This window comes from Struthio camelus, chromosome 2 (genome assembly GCF_040807025.1).
Source record: "Struthio camelus isolate bStrCam1 chromosome 2, bStrCam1.hap1, whole genome shotgun sequence".
NCBI classification, from domain to species: Eukaryota; Metazoa; Chordata; class Aves; order Struthioniformes; family Struthionidae; genus Struthio; species Struthio camelus.
The window spans coordinates 47,146,254-47,167,950 of NC_090943.1; the positions used below are offsets into that span (position 1 = coordinate 47,146,254).

Consider the following 21,697-nt stretch of genomic DNA (forward strand, 5'->3'; position numbering starts at 1 on the left):
CAAAGTCAGCAGAAGGAATACTTAATTCAAGCAGCAAACTATGGCTATAGGAGACTTCCCAGAGATATTATTCTGCCAATCAGAGGTGATCAAATGTCATACCCTTGAGACAGACACATCTTCTTTTGGACATCACCTCCTCCAATGTCCAAAAGTCACACATACTATGAAGAGTCCAGGAGGAGAAAAGCACCAGGAGCTGTTCACAACGGGCAAAAGCCTCTGCATCCTTAGGAAACCAGGCAAGGAGCTGTCAAATGCCTGAACCTGCTGCTGTCCCTGTTGTTCGTCCCAGGGGCAGGAGGAACAGGAGGCAACAAGAGCAGCCAAAAGGAGCCGGAGGCATGGAAAGCATATTCTCCCGTTCCACTGCAGGACAGGGCTGCACAGCCAGCTCAGGCTGTGGCAGCCTCATGTTGTCAGCTTTATCCCCACTTGCTGCTCACATGGAAGCTCATCGGAATTGCCTGCAGGTCTCCCGTGGTTTCAGAGACCCACTTTAGATACCCATTTTGTGTATATAAAACTAGCAAATCACATTTGTATTTTCTTATAAAAAGATGTAGGGAAATCCAAGTAAGGCTATTTCTAACCCTTGAACATGGAACCTTTCAAAACTGACTTTTGTTAATTCGAGTCGATAATGATAATTACAGATCTGACTGTTGTTATTCCCACATTTAATAAAAGAAGCCTTGCAACGTACATTATTAAAGGGAAGACTACCTAAGGTGTCTGATCTCAAAATTCTAATACTATTTTTGAATAACTGATTTATATGTCTTGCACATTCTCCTTTAATCAATGCTGGCAAACCAAGTCTTCCTGTAGCCCTTTTCTCTTGCTGACTTTGGTGGGAGATGAAAGAATTTAAAACCTCATAGGAGGAAGAACCTTGCAGGATTTTACTGGGCATCAGCATACTGTTTCACCCATTATGTTTTAATTAAATATTTTCCTGGGTGGATATGTTCTCTAGGAAAGATCCTCATGATAAAATAATGCTTAACAAATCTCATTACTCAGGTTTATGAAGTCACTTTCCCCTTCTGTAATTCAAAGGGATTAAAGCACTCCCACAAATTAAAAATAGGACGATCAACTGATTAGAGCAGGGCTTCTGTGTGCTATTTGAATCAAGCAGACAAAAAAGTGACCAGATGCAATAAAGAAATCACATTCAAGTACTGTAACAAATAAATGAGAGTATTTTAAATTTCAGGCTTTAATCTCTTCTCAAGATCTTGTTGATTACAAAGAAAAAGACTGTACAAGCTTCATTCTAATGGTTTATGACATTACCAAAACCTTTTGATAGCCATATCATTCAAAATTGCTTGTTTCATTGTGTTCTAGACAGAGAAGCCTAGGGAAAAATGGCTAATAAAAGTAAGGTATTTCCATCCTTGTTACGTGTCTATACTTGATGTTTTTTATTAAAAAAAAAGATAGTAGGAGTGCACATAATGGTCTTACATAGCATTTTTTTGAAATGCAAGAAATCTTAACATTCTACTTCAGGTATAGAAAGGGAAATAGGAACAAAGAGGAGGGATAACAAAAAATTAGAGACACCAGATACTGCTCTACTGCGGTCACTGCAGCTAGTGTGGGCATGTATGAGCTATCTTTAAACTACCAAGCTTAGATATTGTTAGAGAAGTAGCAAAAGCAACACAGTCCTCAAGGCAAGCTGCAAACTCTTCCTAAAAGCTGGGTGCGTATTTGACAGTTGGCCTGCACTGAGCTCCACACTGCTACAATCAGAGTGCTGTCATATGTGCTGGCAGGACAGATCAAAGGTCAATCCTTGGTTTATCTTGAAAGTTAGAATGCAAAATCATTGTATGAAATTTACAAAACAATAAGATGCAATTAATAAAAAGGCAGGGTTTCACTCATCAGAGTCAGCGGCATCAGCATCAGTTAGACTCTCCCATGATGGCTCTTTTCCAAAATCTTTTGGAGATACTTTGCATCAGGCTTCACTAGATACTCTTGAGAGAACTCTGTAGTGCATAATGGTATAGGGATGAAGCAACAGAGAGAAGGGGCAAACTTCCCATGCTTACATATTGTAGAGTCAGGAATCTTAAGAAAGGCTTATATACTTGTTTTTTGCCATATAAAGTAGCTTGCATATTTGTTATTCCAACTAAAAAAATAGGATCTGCTATGATTTCCTGAACAGTTAAAAGAGGAAATTTTGAGCAGGCCTAGTATAGCCTGTCCTGAACTACATACATGGCAAAAGCCATAATTTTCACATTCACAAACCATACAATGGAAGATATGAATAGTGCTCCTAGAATCAAGATTTATGTCCTTTGTAACTTGTAGCCACCAGAGTGTAACATGACTCAAAGGAACAGACTTGAACAGGTCTAACACTCCATCCAGTGCAGGGTGTTGTGTGATAACACTTGGAAGTAGATAAAGATACTGCAGAGCTAAGTGGAACACATCTGCATTATCTTCCAGAGTGTGTAACTGTATTAAATAAGGAGGACTAATGCATGAGTATCCTGTTTCTGTAAATTTTAAGAAAAGAATGAGGTTTATATCCGTTCAAGGCAGATATTATATGAATTCTTTTTTGCTGTTGTTGCTGCAAAGCAAGAGTCCTAGACCACATAACATTCAGAAGGATTCAAAGCAGCCGGCAGTTTCAAAACCATGCTGAGCAATTCTATTCATTTAGCAAAAAAAGGAGCCTGTGGGTTCTGCGAATGAAATAAGCCCAACGCTCACTTTCATGATAAATGTAGTAGTCTGTGTACAGTGCACATAAAGCATCATAGAACTGCATTCAGAAATAAAAATGCCTCTTTGAGCCACCTTCAGATCTGATGTGACCTGATGCAATTTTATTTCAGTGAGTGCTATCTCCTAGTTGTGCCAAGACCTGTTATGGCCAAAGAAGTCTGAGGTAAAAGGAAATCTGCTGTGTACAGGGGCTATAATAGTTGATACCATGGCTGGGATGCAAAGACTAGGCACAGAAAAGAAGGAAACAGATGTCACCAACCCACACCCAGAACAGCATATTTTTTTAATGGCAACACACATTTTAAATAATGTAAATACTGCACACAGATTAGAGAACTCGTTTCAGTGAGGTGGCTTCTCCTCTGTCTTTGAGGCGAAATGAAGGAGTAGTAAGGGATGAACTAAATTCCTCAGGACAGCGTTTTCCATATAAAACCAGAAGGAACTTCTGTCCTGTGTCAGCTACCTCCTGATCACAGAAGCAGAAATGAAATAGTCCTAAGGCTCCTTTGTTTCTCTGTGCACTGTTAGTTAAGAAACAAGACTATACTGATCACTTATAATAACTGGACACAGTTTTAATTCCTAGGCCCCCAAGCAAAAAGCAAAGTGGCTAGTTACTTCCAATGGACACATTCAACCTGTTAGGGTCTGGCCTGATCCATCTGCATTTCATACAGCTTTCAGAGCACTGAAATAGATCATCAGCTACAAGTAGGCAACATATGCAACAAGCTGGTCTTACAAATTCAAGTTTAAGACCAAGATGATAGTGACACAATACAGTCCATATCTGTAATGTCTGTAACTTTTTTTTCAGTTATTTCTCCAGCAACTCACTTCTAGTAGGAAAAAGTTTAGTTTGTGACAAAGCATCTTTTTTGAGATCAGAGGTAACAAACAAATATAAGCACCTCTCAGGACAGGAATTATGCTAAGCAGTTCACTTCTCTTGGCATATTCAGCTTTTATGTAACTTTTCAGAAGTGCTTATTGTTAGATTAAACAAAACAGTTTGCATCTAGATAATATAATGTACAGAAAGGTCAAGCCACTGCCAATGTGTTGCTGAAAGTTACCTAGTACACTAATGAGAGAGCCAGCATCTGATCTCCTGTCTCTCGCACCCAGTGCACGTGGAGTATATTTCAATTTTTGAGACTGAGAACAAGCCAATGACTGAAAAATTGTTACACTGGAAAAACAAATGGAAGTCCTAGGCTCTGGCAAGGAGAAAAGCCCATCTTTGTTGCTGAAACACTGTAACTTCTGCTTCTTAAGAACTAGAAAGGTTCCTTCCTCCAAGGAAGACACACATTAAAAGCACCAGCTGCTTCAGCTGGTAGGGCTGAGGAATCATTAGGACAGGACTACTTGCAAAAGGCTCTCGGAGAACGTGAGTTCTACACCTATAGAACTTCCGCAATATGACTCTCTAATGAAAAAAGAAATTAAGAGTTTCCAGTGTAGACATGGCAGTGTGTAAACAAATGACAGAATGGGAGGACTTTCAATCCACTGAACTTTCACCTGTTTTCAGCCACATTTTCACTTTGGCAAAGATATTCATAAATGAATAGCTGAACTGGAGCCTGTATGCTGCTCTTCCGTTCCCCATCAAACCGTTTGGGAAAAGCAATATTAGATATTAGGACCATGAGAAATGATCCTTGGCAAACAGCAATTCACACAGTATTTTTAAGAATTCTTTCTAGAAATAAAATTGGAGAACAACTTACAGTCAGTTCAAAACTAACAATTACAACCTGAAAGAAATGGTTCAAACTCCTGGCTCTTTCAACTATGTAGACTCTTTTTGATAAGGTGTACTAGGATCAGGCTGCCCAAGCAGGAAAAAAGATTCATTATTTCCAAGAATATGTTTCTACTTCAATATCTAGTGCTGATTTCTTCCTGGGATGCTCTCCATTCAGACCTTTAAGACATTCTTTGCTAAGACATCCTTTCTGTTGAGGTCTCTTTGGAGACTGGCTTTGCTTATTCAACGAGTTGTATTCAAAATAGTAGAGATGACAACGCTGCATGGCGGAGAAGGGAAGGGAGTACAGAAGAATACAGACATAAAGGCTCTTTCTACAGGCATATCAGGAAGAAAGGAGCCAAATAATTCACTAAATAAAAGGCTGGCCAGCAACGCAATTGAAATAAATCAAAATGAACTTCCATCCTTGTATTAGAAAAGATGCTAGTATCATTTTACAAGTAAAATGAAGTATAGAATCACAGAATCACAGAATGACAGAATGGTTTAGGTTGGAAGGGACCTCTGGAGATCATCTAGTCCAACCTCCCTGCTCAAGCAGGGTCCTCTAGAGCATATTGCCCAGGATCACATCCAGACGGGTTTTGAACATCTCCAGGGAAGGAGACTCCACTACCTCTCTGGGCAACCTGCTCCAATGCTCTGTCACCCTCACAGGGAAGAAGTTTTTTCTCAGGTTTAGACAGATCTTCCTGTGTTTCAGTTTGTGCCCATTGCCTCTTGTCCTGTTGCTGGGCACCATGGAGAAGAGACTGGCCTCATCCTCTCGACACCCCCCCCTCCCTTCAGATACTTAGACACGTTGATGAGGTCGCCTCTCAGTCTTCTCTTCTCCAGACTGAACAGGCAATATAGGGAAGATCTGACAGGTATATAAACCTAAAATATGTAAACATGCACACTGGTAAAAATTAAACAAAGAGCAAATGCATCACTTTAGCATTTTTTTAGTGCTATTTATGTAAAGTAATACGTAGTGGTATATAACAAACCTAGTCATAAAGATGCTGTTAAATTATATACTTCACAAACAACTGTGGTCCATTAAAACCAGTTACATTCCATCCTGAATCATAACTGACTTAAAGCAGTTAATGTCAGGAGCAACATAAAACCAAAATATGCAAGTTTACATCATCTGTGTTGCATCCTGCACATAAGTCACCGCTTTCTACAGTTTTGCCTACACGCAGTATTAGTGCTAGTTTAGCAGTTCAGACACAGAAAAACTAATACAATCACTGACATAGATTCTGCTTCCAGTGTATTTAAAGTGCTTAGATCAGTAGCACAAATCAGTATGCTTTATTCTCTTTTAAAATGGGGCTACTTATATTGATACAGAGAGTTCTTCTCAATCATGTACCTATTTGATTCATCTTCAAAAGTCAAACCTTATAGATCAGAGCTTTTCAATTAATAAAGTCCTGTAATATAAACCAACCCACTGCAGAAAATTAGGTATCTTAGATTACTTCTGATTTTTCAAGATCATGCTTTAAGGCTATATATGCCTTTTATTAAAGTATTTGAACATCAAAAGACATCACTGCTGTTATTTTTGACCCTTCTCCATAAGTCCATTAATATATTTTTAATCCTAGTCCTTTGTTACTCAGTTTATTGACAATGACAGAGTGGCAATAATGCTTTTTCTCCTTTCTGGATGCTTTGTTTTCCTTTCAGATGTCAAACAAACAAATTCCTGAGTATTGTCAATACTAGACTGAAGGTCATAAATATTGTGCCACTAGTTTTCAAGCAGAAACCTTTACTAATATCAAATGCAATTTTTTTACTTAACAAGTCTAGCCCTAAATATCTTCCATGCTTTACTGCTCTCATTTTCTCAGAGGCTAGTTATAAGAATCCAGCGCAGTAATGGAACTTCAGGTAACCAAAATGGTACTCTTTTCTTTTTCTTTTTCAAAGAAAATGGAAGTTTGTTGGAAGAAATACGTTAAGTGTCTGACCCAGCACAGAACCATTAGAAAAATCTCACATTTTTAATTTTGTTACTCTGAGGCTTTTTTCAGTATTCTAGTTCTCACAAGAAGTCAGATTCTAATTAGTTTTGTAATAAGGCAGGCTATCAAAAAAGGAGAGAGCTAATTAGTATTTTCTCCCTTACCAATCCAAAAAAAATCAATTCAATACGAAGGTTATCACAAAATGGTAAATAACAGGGCGGCATTCGGGGTTTTTCCAGAATCTGCTCATCGCTACAAAAAGCTGTGAAACTATTTTTACATTAAGAAATTATAAACTCAAACATTCCCACCTATTTGGAACGAGAGATCTATTTATAGATGAGATTTTTGAAGTTTTGCAACACACAGTTCAGTTCTTCTGTTTAGAAAATATCTGGTGATTAGTACACTGAAATGCCATAGTTTCTGCCCAAGGACAATGTAACTACTAAGGGTCTCTTTCGCATGCTCCTCTGTGCTGTGTGCTGCTCTGGAATATTACGTACAACCTCTTGTTGTAAAGAACAGACTGAAGCTTTGACTTGTTTTCTCTTTAGCAACGTCAGTCCATCTGCTTTCTGTGTTCTTTAAAGGCTGGAAGCATATGGACCTCAGTGGCCTGGAAACCCCATGGGATAATTTTTAGAGACATTATCTACGATACAGAGTCTGAAAGTTAACCTAGTTTGATAGCAGTTCCATGTCGGGGGGTTTAATTTATAAACAGACATAAGAAAGGCCATATTTTCCACCTGATCCTTGCTACGGTAGAGAACAACTGTGAAAAAGAAGACAGACAAATACGGTGCCAACACAGGACAGCCAACAACCAAGACTCCTGTGCTAGTCTGTAAAGAGCCCCTTCTCCTTCCCCCTGCAGCAAGGACTAACTGGAAAGCAGACAAACATAACTTATAGCTTATTTCACAATCCTTTTTTTTTTTCCTACAAGATTTTTACAAGATTTTTGTAACGGTGGGTGAATTGTCAACATAAAATGGATCTGATGGTCTGTGTCCAGTTAGTTTCTAGTATGCATCCCATTATTACAATGTCCATAACTAATAATAAAAGAAAATCTCATTTGCTTTCTCAGAAGATAGAGATGAACTGAATGGGCATAGGTCATGATTTGGGCATGATTTGGACAGCTGTCCAAATCACGGTATGTCTTGCTCAGACATAGAGGGTTGAACTGGTCTCCAGGTTAAACTGGTCTCCAGGTTTGGAGCCAGAAAATTTTTTCATGGCATATGGCAGTTTGGCAGGGACTGACTGGAAGGTTTTGGTCTCCATCAAGAGAGTCAAGGTTTACTTGGTAGGGTTGTCTAGACAAATTCCCCTGATACCCTAGAATCTGAACGCACTGCCCTGATCTCTTCTGCTCTCTGCCTGTGGTGTGGTGGGCTTTTGTGGTTCTGGCCTTTGTACTACAGACTTTTAAGTTATTGCAAGTTTTTGAGAAGTGTTCTGTGGCTCCTGGAAAGTACAGAGAGTAGCAGTTCTGTTGACCTGTGTGTACTAAACATTTATCATAGGGCTGCCTGCTACTGCAAAGGACTAAATTGGATGGCTCAGGTGCTTCTTTCCAGATCTCTGTTCCCTTTAGGCTGCCCTTCCCGTTGATGCATTAGCCAACTTAACGGGCAGCTCCCAGGAAGCATGCTCTGAATCTGCCCTGGCCAGCCAGGGCAGAAAAGTAGAAAACCTCCAGAGCCATCAGCACAGCATAAAGCTCACTATTGCTATTAAAATAAATAACAAAAGCAGAGATTTCTCAGTCTAACTGCAGATGCTGCTGCTTCCTCCATCTCCTTTCTCACCCCAGGGAATCAAACTTTGCTCTGCAGATGTTTTCACAATACATCCACCCTCCCACAGACTCCTGATGTATTAACACCAGACAAAAACAGCACCGTTTTTCCATATACTTCTCTTGCGGATTGTAATCCTTGGTCTTCAGATTTTAGTCTGTGCTTCCTGAAATTTGTCGTCCAATTTCAGACATTTTTTAATCACAAGCAACCTATTGTCATTGGCAGCTATGCAATTTCAGTGGCAATAGTAAAGAATGGTAGTGGTGTAATAACTGTGCTGTCTAGATCCTGCCCTGTACTAGTTTAGAAGTTACAGAGTAAAACGCTGTCCCCATACGAGTCAAGAGGATGAACTGCTATTAACTATAACAGAGTCTGATTCTCAGCCAGGGTGACTAAAACTCTGAGTAAAGCACTTGATACTGAAGGCTCCTTCTACAACTACCATTACAGGACCTGAATCAATTAGTGAGGTATTTGAAGGAAAATATGAAGATTTAAGTACATCCACATCTATGTGCATATTCACACACACCCTCCTTCACCTGTTCTCCTCCAATCCATCAATATACCTGACCCACTTTTTAAATCCCTGTTGTTACAGATGTTGCTGATGCAGAGCCTATTTCAGCTTAGTGGGAATATACATTCATCAGAAAAATAATGCAGTGCAGCAGTGTCTTCTTCTGTCAGGAGCAGCTGGAATTATTGCTTACTTGGTCACCCCAAGGCATTCATAATTGGGAAGCAAGAGATGTTTGTGCCAAGATAGGCTGTAAAAGATGCATTTTATGCCAAAAGCAGGTTGGGAATGTCTTTGTGAGTACAGCAAATGGTTTCATTTATACTTTAATGAAGGCAATTTTCTTGCATTTCATTTTCGCAGTTTGCATAAAAACATTTGATCTGGTACTAAAGATTCAAGTAGCATACATTTATGATGGTGCAGCACCAAAAACTGTTACTTCTGTCTGAAACAAAATCATAATTCCATGCTGAAGAAAAATTCCATACAACAGCCCACATTTCTGAGTATTCAGATATGCATCTGAGGATTTAACTTTACAATGAAGTTACATTCAGTTAAGTAAGAGCATGATTTTCATTTCACTTAAAATCATTTAGAATTTAAATTAATTTAAATTATTTTAAACACAATGTGTGTTAGTTTAAACCTGCTCACCAAGTTTAAAACAAAATCACATTACCTTCCAATGTACCTGATAGCTTGCAATACCAAAGAAGGTGGGTTTCCACCAAGATGCCACACTGTGAATGGGAATGGCTGAGGCATAGGTACAGATTCCTTTCTGCTGGGCATCCTACAGGAATAGTAACTGCTGGCAGAGGGAGGATAGCAAACAGCAATGCGACTATAACATTTTAAACCTGTGTAGCTGTTTTCTTAGTGACTTACCTGGCTTTAATCGCAAACACCCAGTTGTATTAGCTTCATCAGATTGGTAACAACTTGTTAATACTGGTCACACTCTCTTGCCTGGCCATCCTCTAGGTAGGGCTACCAGTGATGAAGGAAAATTAGCAGCCAAGTTCCAGACCAAAAGGACATACAGACAAGGATGCCTCTCTTTCTACTCCGTGGCCTGTACTGCCCACAGCATCCAGCCCAGGTCTGTGGCCAGGACTGTAGCTTTGGTTTCCCAGTGGGGCACCCTCCTTTCGTCTTCTCTCTTCAGGGGCAGCCAAAGTAGAAGGATACTTTTGTCTCTGAACATGGTGGTTGTGGAGCTCTTCCCCTGTCAGGAGGACATATTTCTAAGCTATATTGGCTCTCTGTATGGATGGAGAGTAGAGAGAGGACATTTGTTGTCTGGCTGAGGGGGCCCAGGTCAAAGTGAAACCAGAAATTAATTTCAGCACTCTCCTCATGCATTTGACAACCCTCCTTGGCCATCCCTGTGAACAGCGTAGGTGAGAATTGAAAGTGTTACAAAAGTCTTTATCTTGGTACATTGTAGACCACTGACTTTGAGCCTCTTTAGTCTAGGCCTCATTTCAGTCAACTAAGAAGCCTTTTGCTGCTCATCATAACCCGTAGCTCTTAACGCAGTATTGCTTAACAGAGGGCTCTGTAGAGCACAGGGCTAGCACCTCTGCACCACCTGGATGTATGAGTTCAGGACAATAACACCCCAGGGCTCTGTGTGGTGAGCTTCATTACATAATATAGAAATATCCTCCATGACTTCAAAAGCCTCTGTACATCATTCAGAGATGTCCTTCTGCAAAGATCACATTGCAGGATTAGAGTCAAAGACATTCATACACAAAACTGCATCCACAGTGAGCTATTCTCTCCTGTCTCTTTCTGGATAAATACAAGTTACCTGGAAATGATCAAATATTACTTTTAAAAAGTACAGACTTCAAAGATATTATCAACTTCATTGTTTATCAGAAAAAATCCTACATGGAATTTTCCAAGAGGTATGACCTGGAACTCCTGGATGCCTTTATCTATTAACATAAGCGAGAAGATTATTATTATTCTCTTGAAAATATAGGAAAAAATTAAAATAATAGTCACTACTCAGAGGAAGAGAATGCTGATCCACTTTGACATGTAGGACTTTCAGTTCAGAGACCTATCAAAACAGTACTGTCCTGTCAAGATATAAAAAAGGACCTAGATGAACATCACCTAGAGATTGTTAATTAGGCCTATATTGCTCTGTCCATCTCTGACAGGCCATGCGTTGAGCTTCTGCTTCTTTTCTTTGTAATTGAAAGAATGAAATTTCTCTGACATTTGTTGTTGGGCTGCACTGACCATTAAACAAATGGATGGAGGGGTTACAAGAGATGCATTTTTTAGGTCATCTTATAACTGAGCTGGAAAACGTGCATTTTTAGAAATGAAAATGAAGCCTTGTGCCAAAGCACAGATTATGGCCACATAATTAGAACTGTACAGGATGGAGTACCTCAAGGCAATAGCCTAAAAGTACTTCACTCAGAGCAGCAACGTGCAAATGCAAAAAAAACCTATTCTGGTCCAAAGAGAAATTACTGGGGATTGGAACAGGGGCAAAGGCATCCCGTCTTCACCGTTATTTTTCCTTGAGGAAGCAAGGGTTTTCCAAGCTTACCCGACTTACATATTCATAGTCACAGAATATGAAACCAATCAAAAGCCACTGGAGTAAGTGGAGAGGGAGCATACTCACACCGTTTGTTTGCTAAGCTTTTCTATTGCTGGAAATTGTTAGGCTTTAATAGCAAAGGTTCTTTTCCTTGCTGTTCAGTATTGTTGGTAATTATTATCGTTAGCATGCTCCCAGCACAGTTCTCACCAATGCTGACTCCCACTCTCCTAGATGCTACCTGGGCTCAGTTTGGGGGATGGAACAGTCTTGGCAGGTGTTTATTAGCCCATTTGGGCACAGCCATAATGTTTTAAGAGGGAAAGAGAATTTAGGCATGTGAACGTGAGCTAGGCTACATCACTTTCCTGAAGGGCAGAGAATGCTCCCTGGCCCATTGTATTTAATAGTAAAGACGCAGCCGCTGCCTCTACAGAGTCTTTACAGTGCTGTGCAGCAGAGGCATCAAAGCCAGACTTGAGGAGAAATTCGCCCATCCACACTAATTCCCAGCTAGAAGGCCCTCAAAATGGGTTGTGTTGAATTCATTGGTAGTCAGAGAGGGAAGCAGACATTGGATGCATCTTAGGCTTCACAGTACATTCACAGGTGTATTTATCTACCAGATGAAGGGCTTTGATGCTCTGTCCCAGCTCACAGTGAAACTCAAGTAATTTTAGTAAATTAAAATTGGTCAAGAAGAGTTATTTTTAAAAAGTTCTCTGAAAGAGACTAGACATATATTTAGGAGTGATAGAACCAGATTTTTTTCCTGTGATGAAAGTCATCCTACACTACTCAGAAAATCTGTCAAAGTTCTACGGAAAGAGTTCCTAATATCACAGTTTAGATCACCAAAATGACTTTTTTTTGAGAGAGAGAAATGTAAACAAGATTGACTGTTGTGGTTTCAAAATCATCAATGACCTCAGGTCAACTTTTTCCGCATTGTTTACTCTAACAGGGACATTTTCCATTCCAGCAGTCTATGACCAGGTGCAATGAATGTGAACATTTTGTTTTGTTTAAACAGTATGAGAGAACATCTACATTTCTGGTTTGAATCCTCAAAAATATTCTTCAGGAAATGTTCCCTGTACTGATTTTTTCATAATGTTATAACTGAATCAGGGATCTGCAGAGTATTTTGGTTTAACATCATCAGGTAAATGCAGTGCTGTGAAGTGGGCAAAGTTTAAAGTTGCGTGAAATATTAAAACAAAGCCAAGTAAAAAGCAAAAGTGCTAAGATGGGTATTTGGAAAAGGAAATGGAAAAAAATGAACATGAAGAGCAAGATTTCACAGAAATCACTTTTTCTACAACATCAGTGACCTGTGCAGGTCAGGGTCTCTGCAAAACCAGAGGGCAAAGGATGAGAAAAGTTACAGACAGTTCTCCCAGACAGCTGAGCTCAAGACAGGTCTCAGGAAAGAAGAACGTATCTCTGCAAAGGCTAAAGGCCAAAGGAAGCAGGCAAAAGACCAAGTTCAGATCTGTCTGCCAAGAGAATCCAAAAGAGCAAATTCCAAGTTCCAGAAGTACCAAGCAGGAGAGCAAGCAATACCAAGCAATAACTCTAAACAGAGATACCAGTTGAGGGCATATAAGGACATAGTACTCATCCGTTATGTGCACTTAGATGGAGAGGCCAAGCCTGTGAAGTTCAGAATCAAGTTCCCAGAATTCAATGTTTAAGGTATCAGTGCTCAGGCATAATGGAAAAGAGACATAGTCATGAATCAAAGAGCCTGGATTTAAGTTCTGGCAGCTAACTGGAGGAACTCAGGGTGTCAGCAACTGTAGCTACAGCCTTTGGACCTAAAAAAAAAACAAAAAATATTTTTTGAATGTTCATATGTCAGACAAGCGTGTACAGGATCAATTTGCTGGAGAGAAATAAAAATTATATTCTCTACAGCACGGATAAACAGCAATCTGCACAGGGAATATTGATAATATTCTCAATTCTGTGATTTTTGCAGCTGAAGCACTTGTTTTCTGTGTAACGTGCCTTCAGACTCCTTAACATCTGCCTAGTAAAGAATGTATTCATATAGCCTTCACTGAAGGAGATTGGTTTGGTGGGGTTTTTTTTCTTCCTAATATCTCTCTTTGCAAGTTTCTTGTCTCCTAGTACGCAAGTCCCCACACCTTCAGTGTGTGATAGTGGATCTGGTAAGGATCCCTCCTATGAGAAGCAAAAGGCTCCTGCTGAAGAACTTTTGGAAGTCCTTTCAAATACTGGATCTCATGAGAAGGCATATCCTGTGCTTCATAGCAGCACCATGGCCTTTCTGCTCCACAGACCTATGCACCAAGCACGACTACTGGCAGATTGCAGATCAGGTTGGTTATAAGCACCCATTATCAGGTTCCACAAAGCAGGAGAATGGGCAGGGTGTTACATTGTGAATGGCTAAGATAAGGGACAGGCAAGTGAGGAAAATTAGATGGGACTCCGTGGTAGAAGCCTCATGATCAATCATGAGATTTGGCAGGTCTAAATAATCTAAAATAAAAAGAACATGTTATCCTTTTAGGAGGAAAAGAGCTTGAGGCCCTTAATCCTAATAACAATAATCCTAATAACATCCTAAAAATAATCATAGTAACAACACACAATAACTGCAAGGTCAAAGAATTACTACGAGGTTTAGCTAAGGAAGCTCATTTAGGGTTTTAATTAATGACATCCAACCCCCTGAAACACTTTGGGCTTTCTTGAGTATACCTCAGAAAGTGTCCACTGTGCCTCCCCCTCCTACCCTGCAGGGAGGGAACTGGTGATAGTCACCACAGAGCGAAATATGCAGACACCAGCATAAACAGCCTGAGCTGCCTAGACTTGATTGTACCCGTCAAGTGTTTGTAGATATGCATACTGGGGGGGGTTAGTTCTTAGTTTCTCAGACCACTTGCCAAGCAGAGGATACTGAGAATTAGGGATACAAAGCGGAAAAAATAGGACAAGAAGCTTCCTTGATGGAAAACATCTGATCAGATTTCTCCAGTATCAAAAGCGTTATACAAACGGGACTTTCCGTATTCATCCTGTCAATAATTTACAATAAAATTAGCATGTACTTAAAATCTCTTACACACTGATGGACTAGAAAACTTTTGTGAAACATTACACAATCAAGAGGGCAAACAGGTGTAAGATGCAAGAGGTAAGCGATCAGGGACCAAGGTCAGGAGCTGGAACCTCTACGGACAGAAGGGCCTAATAACCAACTCAAAGTGACATTTGCTGAAGCCTCAGCTAGCAGTAGAGAGCAGCATGAGGCCCCCACTGAATGGAACCTGCTTTCTAATGTCCAACTGAAAAAGGAGACAGTTTACAAGACAGAAATGGGCTGTGTCACAGTTAAGGGACCAAGTTTATTCTCTCACTGGTGCTATAAATATTCTGTTGGGTTAACTGGTTTCCAGTAGTAAGTACACAGATAAGTCAGAAGAGAAATATTGCCATTTTTTTAGTGCAGTTTCAGAATTACTGTCTCAACAACTCGTTTTTAGGGGGGCATGTAAGTGCCAATTTTGAAAAATTACATTTTCACATGGTCTCCTTTGAAGCTCCATGCTCGTAGGTAGGACATCTTGACAAGCAGAAGAGAATTACGGTATTTACGAATGTGCAAAATGCACTATTGCCTAGAAATATATATACTAACATTTTTGCTTTATGGTACATTGATACAAAATGAAAAATATTATCAAGTGCTCAGCTAGCCCTATACACTGTGAAGTGCACTGGGCTCTGTTCTGCTTTCTTTTGCATGGTATGCTCACAACTCCCCAGCCAAAGCACACAGATGTTCTGTACTGCATGTGACGTTCTCACCCACCTTGTACATTTGAAAATACATTGTATTGAGCATGCTACAGCTATCCAAGTTTTTACTAAAGGTCATGTAGTCTTATATAATGGCAAATCCTAAAATAAAACTGTTGTAAGGACTGTACAAAGAAAAATAAATCAAACGTGGAATTCTCTGGCCCTCAGCAAAATGAGTTCTAATAACCAAAGCAATGTGCTGGGGCTGTCTAAGTAAGCACTGCTGGATTTTTCAACAGCCTCACTATATCATCAAAACTTGCTTATGAAAGCATCCCATATAAAGCAAATTCCTCAGTGCAATCCAACACATTTTCATCCACTGCCCTGTTACAATCTGGAGTCCTACTAATTAAGCCTGGCAGAGGAAAAAAAAATCCCTGCAGAAATTGTTCAGATTTTCTAAACTTTTCCCTTACTATTTTTTTTCCTGAAACGTTCATAGCTGGCACCAAACATACACTGTTCTGTGGTTTTCTTGGCATGAGGTTGCAATTGTAGTAGACCATGCCGTTCGAGCGATAAAGCTACTAAGGACTAGATGCACAAAAAGGCTAGGGCATCTATATTTCACTCGTTTCTGTATTTACCATCCAACCCTGAAGCTGAGGTACATAAAGTCTCTGCTGGCTGCCACCTTCTCCAGTAAGTACGTAAATCCTTAGGGACTCGAGCATCAACATCAGTGTTCCCCAGGTATCCAGAGTACTTCTGGACATGAACACAGATACATAAATCTTAACAGCACTTGGCAACTAAATGCCAAGGCCCACTGGGTCCCACAGGTTGGTGTTCCTGTTGGCAGGTGATCCACATACACAGTGCTCCATCAGCATGCCTAAAGAAAGGGTGTTACCTCTCCTGCCTTTTGAAGCATACATAGCAGACAAACTACTGCTAGCCCTTCTGTACAACATTCTAGTGGTAAAATCAACAAATGAGGTGTAGAAAACACACATTAAAATTCATCTTCTGCCTGACCAGGTTCGAACTTGCCTCTCCAGAGGCTTGCTCCAGAAAATTGGGGCAGGAGCCCTCTCCACCTCTCTGTCCGAACCTGCTTCACAGTGCACAGAAAATTAAAAGCTTATTGGGTGAAGGAGAGAGAAGCTTGACTCTGGCCCCTAGTCATCAGGATTCACCATAGGGAGATCTCTTTCCCAGGTCATATAGAAGTGACTACACATTTCACAGTAAACAGTGAAATAAACATTGACGAAGGAACAGTGTCCCAGGACCCACACTGGGGAGTCAGTGAATACAAAGCACATCTTCACACCCCAAGCCTGTAATTATTCTAAACAACCCAGACTGAGAGGGTGTGAAAAATATACCTTCTCTTTCCCCCACCGCAGATCAGGACACTTTCATTAAGAAAAGCGAGTTAAATCCCACTAGGCAGAGCAGAACACTGCACCCCAGTGTCTCTCCATGCTGGTCCCAACCTCTGAGCTTTTGTGCCACCATATCATTCTTTAACGAAAGGGACCAACACGAGTCCAGGCTTAAGAAAAATACATACTGCAAGCTGAAGGGTGCCTGCTACACATCAATCTCACACTCACACAATATACTGATTTATATTCTAGCACTTGTACCCAGGGACACTGAGAGTCTCAGAGTGCAGTTAGCTTGCCACCCTGCAACCATTTCACAGGTGAGAAGGACACCTGCGGAGTTACTGTGTTATACTGTTTAGATAACCAGCTTCTGCTTGTTTTCTTTCAGAGAGAAATCTCTGAGTCATCACCATCATTACTGCTTCCTTTTTGCTTATGTAGCCTCATTAAAAGGATTAGACTGATCAGCAAGGGGCAGCAATTTAATTGGTGCATACTTTACACAAAAAGCTTTAACAATTTTCTTTCATTTTGACTCCTTTCATCTGATATTCTTGCCTCTGCTGCCATATGAAGAAACACTGTGGCTTGATCTTCCCCATGGGGAACTTTTGTTCTTAAAGAGGCAGTATTTATTATTTGCTATCTCAAAACCAAAACATGTTCACACTTTAATCCTTCCCATCAGCCTAACATCTCTATCTATAGTAGTCCTAAGATGCTTATCCTCCTCTTGGCTACGCAACTGCCTCTTACATGGAAGAGAACATTAAATGCCCCTTAAATCTCATTACAGTCAGAGGAAGATGAGTCACCGAGTGGCAACTAGAATAGCCATGGCATCAAAGGTTTTTTTCAGTGACTATTGCACAAAACTTATTGAAAAAGTCAAGAGCAGTGACACCAAGCAGGAGTCTATTGGCAAGGTCTCTCTCTTTTCAGAATAAGATAATAATAGTGGCTGAGACTGATGATCTAAAGATCGCAAAGCATATATATGCTTACATAGAAATGAATTTCAGTCATTTCTGAAATGCAACCAACGCCACTGTGAAAAGCTGATGTGTGGTTATAAAACACAAAAGACAACTCCTCTTATGCAGCTGAAGGGGTCAGGGGACATAAAAGGCGAGGCCTCTTCTACCTCTGCAAAAAACAAACAAACATAGATCATTTAATGGCCATGGGCAATGAAAGCCATTCCCTTTAGTAGGAAATATTCAGCCTGACTCTTTCCTACCCTTTTATGGCACTATTTGGTGCTGATCTGAAAAGGCCAGTACCACCTGAGTACCTGAGTACTGCTGAGTACCACCTATTGCCGTGAACGCACTTCTTAATTTCAGAATAAAATTATTTTCTTGCTAGTTTTCTGTGTGAAAGCAGATGCCCTCCTTGGCCTGCCAATCTACCTGTAAGCAGCTTACAAGTTGGATGTGATACCAGTGTTTTCTAGCAGAGGATAGCAGCATAGAATTCTTTACCTGTGGATTTGACTGTAGCTGGACACTTGCATCTCTCAGACAAATGCTGAAATTATTATTTTCCCCATCGCAGTGGGATCTTTGCCAGAGAGGTATCAAAGCATAAGGATGGTGCTATCAGGATTTCTGCTCTTCTAAAGAACCTCTTAAAATTCTACAGCTATTGTTAAAAGAAACACTAACGAATAAGATTTGGCACAAAGTAACAGGGCAAGCTTTACGTCTTCTGTTAATTGCATTTCCTTTAGTGAACATCCTTGCGTAGGATTTAAGATGCTGCTTTCTACAGCAGCAGCAAATATTTTGATTTCTAATAAAAAAAATCATGTTGATTATTCAGGTCAATGGACCCACACCAACCATGACTTTACTTGTGACAAGTGATGGAAACAGTGAATATATTTCACTAGAGGTAGTAAATAGGGAGACAGCCGAAAAAGGGAGCCAACAGTGGAAGAGATTAGTGAGAAACTAAATGATTTACAAGTACGTCCTCATTTGCCTGGGAATTGGATAAATTAACCTAAAAAGAACAATGCTCTAATGAAGCAGAAGAACAACTCCACAAACATACCACAAAGGGATTTGTGGGGAAGGGGAAAAGAAGAGAAGAAAATGTAGAAAAACATGTCAGCCTGCATTTAAAATGTGCTTAACAACCCAATGGAAATGGTAGCAATTCAAGCAGAAGCCCTTAATGTTGTTTCTGGAGGGTGACAGGCAGGAAAGGGGAAGCTGCTATGTAGTAATCTTCATCTAATAAGATGACTGATACAACTGTTCAAAAGTAGAGGACATCTTGCATGTAGGAGACACTTACCACAAGATAACTGGGATATGCGACCCAAAATGCTAGCAGAAATTTAATCTTAAACATAATAGACTTGCAGGAGAGGGTGTAGGCTGGGAAGGGGAAAAATTAGCCTATATTAAAAAACATCATTTTCGGGATCTTCCAGGATACATTCCCCTACAACAGAAATGCAAAAGCTATGCAATTTTTCCTACTGTAGCAAACTTTTAAATTCACAACATCAAAGGTATTGATTGTGCACCAAGCAAAGTTAAGGTTCTGTATGAAAAGTAATACTTCTTGTGGAGAACCTGTAAACAGGTTACTGAGTAACAGAAGTTTAACAATGGAAATAGCACAGCTGGATTACAATAATTATCATCATCAAATCCATTTTACAAGCACTGAATCGTATCTTATTATTGCCATAGCCACAAAAGGAGCTACAGCTGCAACAGAGGATGACTAGTCATTTAGATATTTAATAGTTCTCTCTCCAGTCTGTTGTTTTAGTGGCAGAATTCTCACTGAACCTGTAGTTAAGGGCAAATTGCTATTCAGTACTTGGTTTATCTTAATTGTTTTAATAGGCCCACCTCTTGGCTTGTTTACTACATCCACGTTCCTGGAAAACTGACACATGATTCATGAAACATTTCTACTGGCCAATCCTGTTATCCCCACAGTCCATTAAAGTGACCGAGCTATGTCTGCTTAATTAGAAGTCTATAAGATTTTACAGTAGTTTTACCTTTGGTAGGAGTTTGTGGGTGAAATAGTTACGTCTGCATAATAGGCTCTATTTCAACTACTGTTTAACCTTCCTACTCTGGCATTTATTAGTGCACATTATAATTAATATGTACATTATTAGAAGCACATTCTTCTGAAGCTCTTCCCAGTCTTGAGTCATAAACAAAAAGCAAACATATCAATTTTTTCTAGTTCAGCCACCAAACCAAGAAGAGGGAACAAATAGTTTGATTCAACACCAAATTTTTGTTTCCGTTTGAAAGGTATTTTTAACTTGGAACATCTTCAAATATTTGTTTGACAAGAGAGGGACACTAAGAATGACTCTGGATGATTTCAGGTCTCACTTGTAAAGGAAGCTATCTGGCATCTCTTCTCTGTCCCAATGAATGCTTTCGTAATACTGTGCAGTAGAAAAGTTGCACCAGGAGGAAGTCAGCACACAGCATACTAGAGATCAGTGTCTAGGCTGTTCCAAGATGTGAGAACTACTGCTGTAATTCATGTTCGGCTTGGATTTAAACCTTCATCATCTACATCCCAGGCAAGAACCACCAGAATATGGGCTATTATTGGGGAAAAGGAATGCATCACCCTTCTTTTTATTGTTGCAAGTGGTTCCTAATCTCCTTACTGACTTAAATCTCTAAGGCTGAAATATTCATGTTTGGAAAATGTCGTTATTCTCATCAACATTTCCATTTCTCTTTGTTTTCATTTTTTGTTTCACTCAACATCATTTGCTGAATTCATCTTAAATTCAAAAAGTGTTTTGACTAGCCAAATATTTTTTATTTTTTATTCCTATTTTTTGCTGAATGAAGGAAGCAAGCAAGAAAGCAACAAAGATCCAGGTCTGTTCCCGGAAAAGGCATTTTACAGATGTTGTATGTGTGAAACATGTTAAGGAACATCATAGAAATCATGAGAAAATTATCCCTTCAGTGTAACATATAGTCTATTTTAACAGGATACCTAGAACTACTGGAGAATGAAATTCATCTCTGTGTAGAGAATTGCACTTAAACCCACAAAACAAGTCTTAAAAGACATAAATGGTTGTCTATTCCTCTTCCTGTCTTATCTTTTATATCTTCTTTTTATAGCTTTTCCTGAATCGAGCTGAAATTCCTTCCAAGAGGTTAGGATAAATAGGGATACTCTTCTAAAACTGCAGAGATGCATCAGGTAAGCAGAACAGTATTTGGTTTAACAAAAGCTTCTTTCAAACAGAGGAATTGCTCCGGACTTGCCCACTGCAGCCTCATTTGCAGAAGTGCCCTTAGTGTCTGGATACTTTCTGGTAAGTATATTCCATGCTACGACTTTTCACTGTTTGGTAGGCCAAGCCTTAAGAGCATTGTGAATTTCTGGTATTTGCTCCAGAGGATTTTCTTTTCAATTCCATTTGACTGCTTAAGTGGAATGGAGCAGACACATAGGGACCAAAAAGTATCATATGCACATGGGTACCTGTGCTACATAAAACAAGAAACATTCACAATTTGTTTTGATTTGAATAGGCATGCTAGCTTTGCTCAATTTTTATTTTCAGAAATATAAGCATCATCAATGCTTTCAGCAGGGCATTATTAAAAGATGCACAGATCCTTTAAAACTGAGATCCAGGTTTTCGTCCAATCAGCTTTCAGGCACATTTTTTCAAGGATTTGAATGTGAAAACAATATCATGGAGCAGCATAAGGTAATGTTTATCAAGCATTACATAAAGCACCAATTAAAATCCAGTCTTGCCAGATGCTGGGTCTTACCTATGAATGCGATGAGAGCTGAGATGTCTCTATGATTTCCACAAAGGTCTCAGTCTTTAGCAGCAGGATCAGATAGAAGAGAAAACAATAAAAAGAAAATAATAAGAGAAAGAGAAGAAATACACTTCTCTTCCATTTTGCAAATATTTGCTACCAATGTTAGTAATGTTGCAATAAAATTAAATCTGTTCTACAATATTATATTCTCAAACCACATCCATATTGATTTATTTTCTTCATATAAAATGTATATGCCTATCTAGCAGAATCGC

General features: G+C 39.6%; 1 protein-coding gene across 1 annotated transcript in view; it reads right to left on the bottom strand.

Moving 5' to 3' along the window:
- Positions 1-21,437, bottom strand: part of GADL1 (glutamate decarboxylase like 1) — a 113,540-nt gene extending 92,103 nt beyond the window's left edge. The window contains exon 1 of the mRNA XM_068935494.1: positions 21,426-21,437. The gene's annotated coding sequence lies outside the window, so the exon portion shown is untranslated. The remainder of the gene's footprint in view (positions 1-21,425) is intronic.
- Positions 21,438-21,697: the final 260 nt, after the last annotated feature.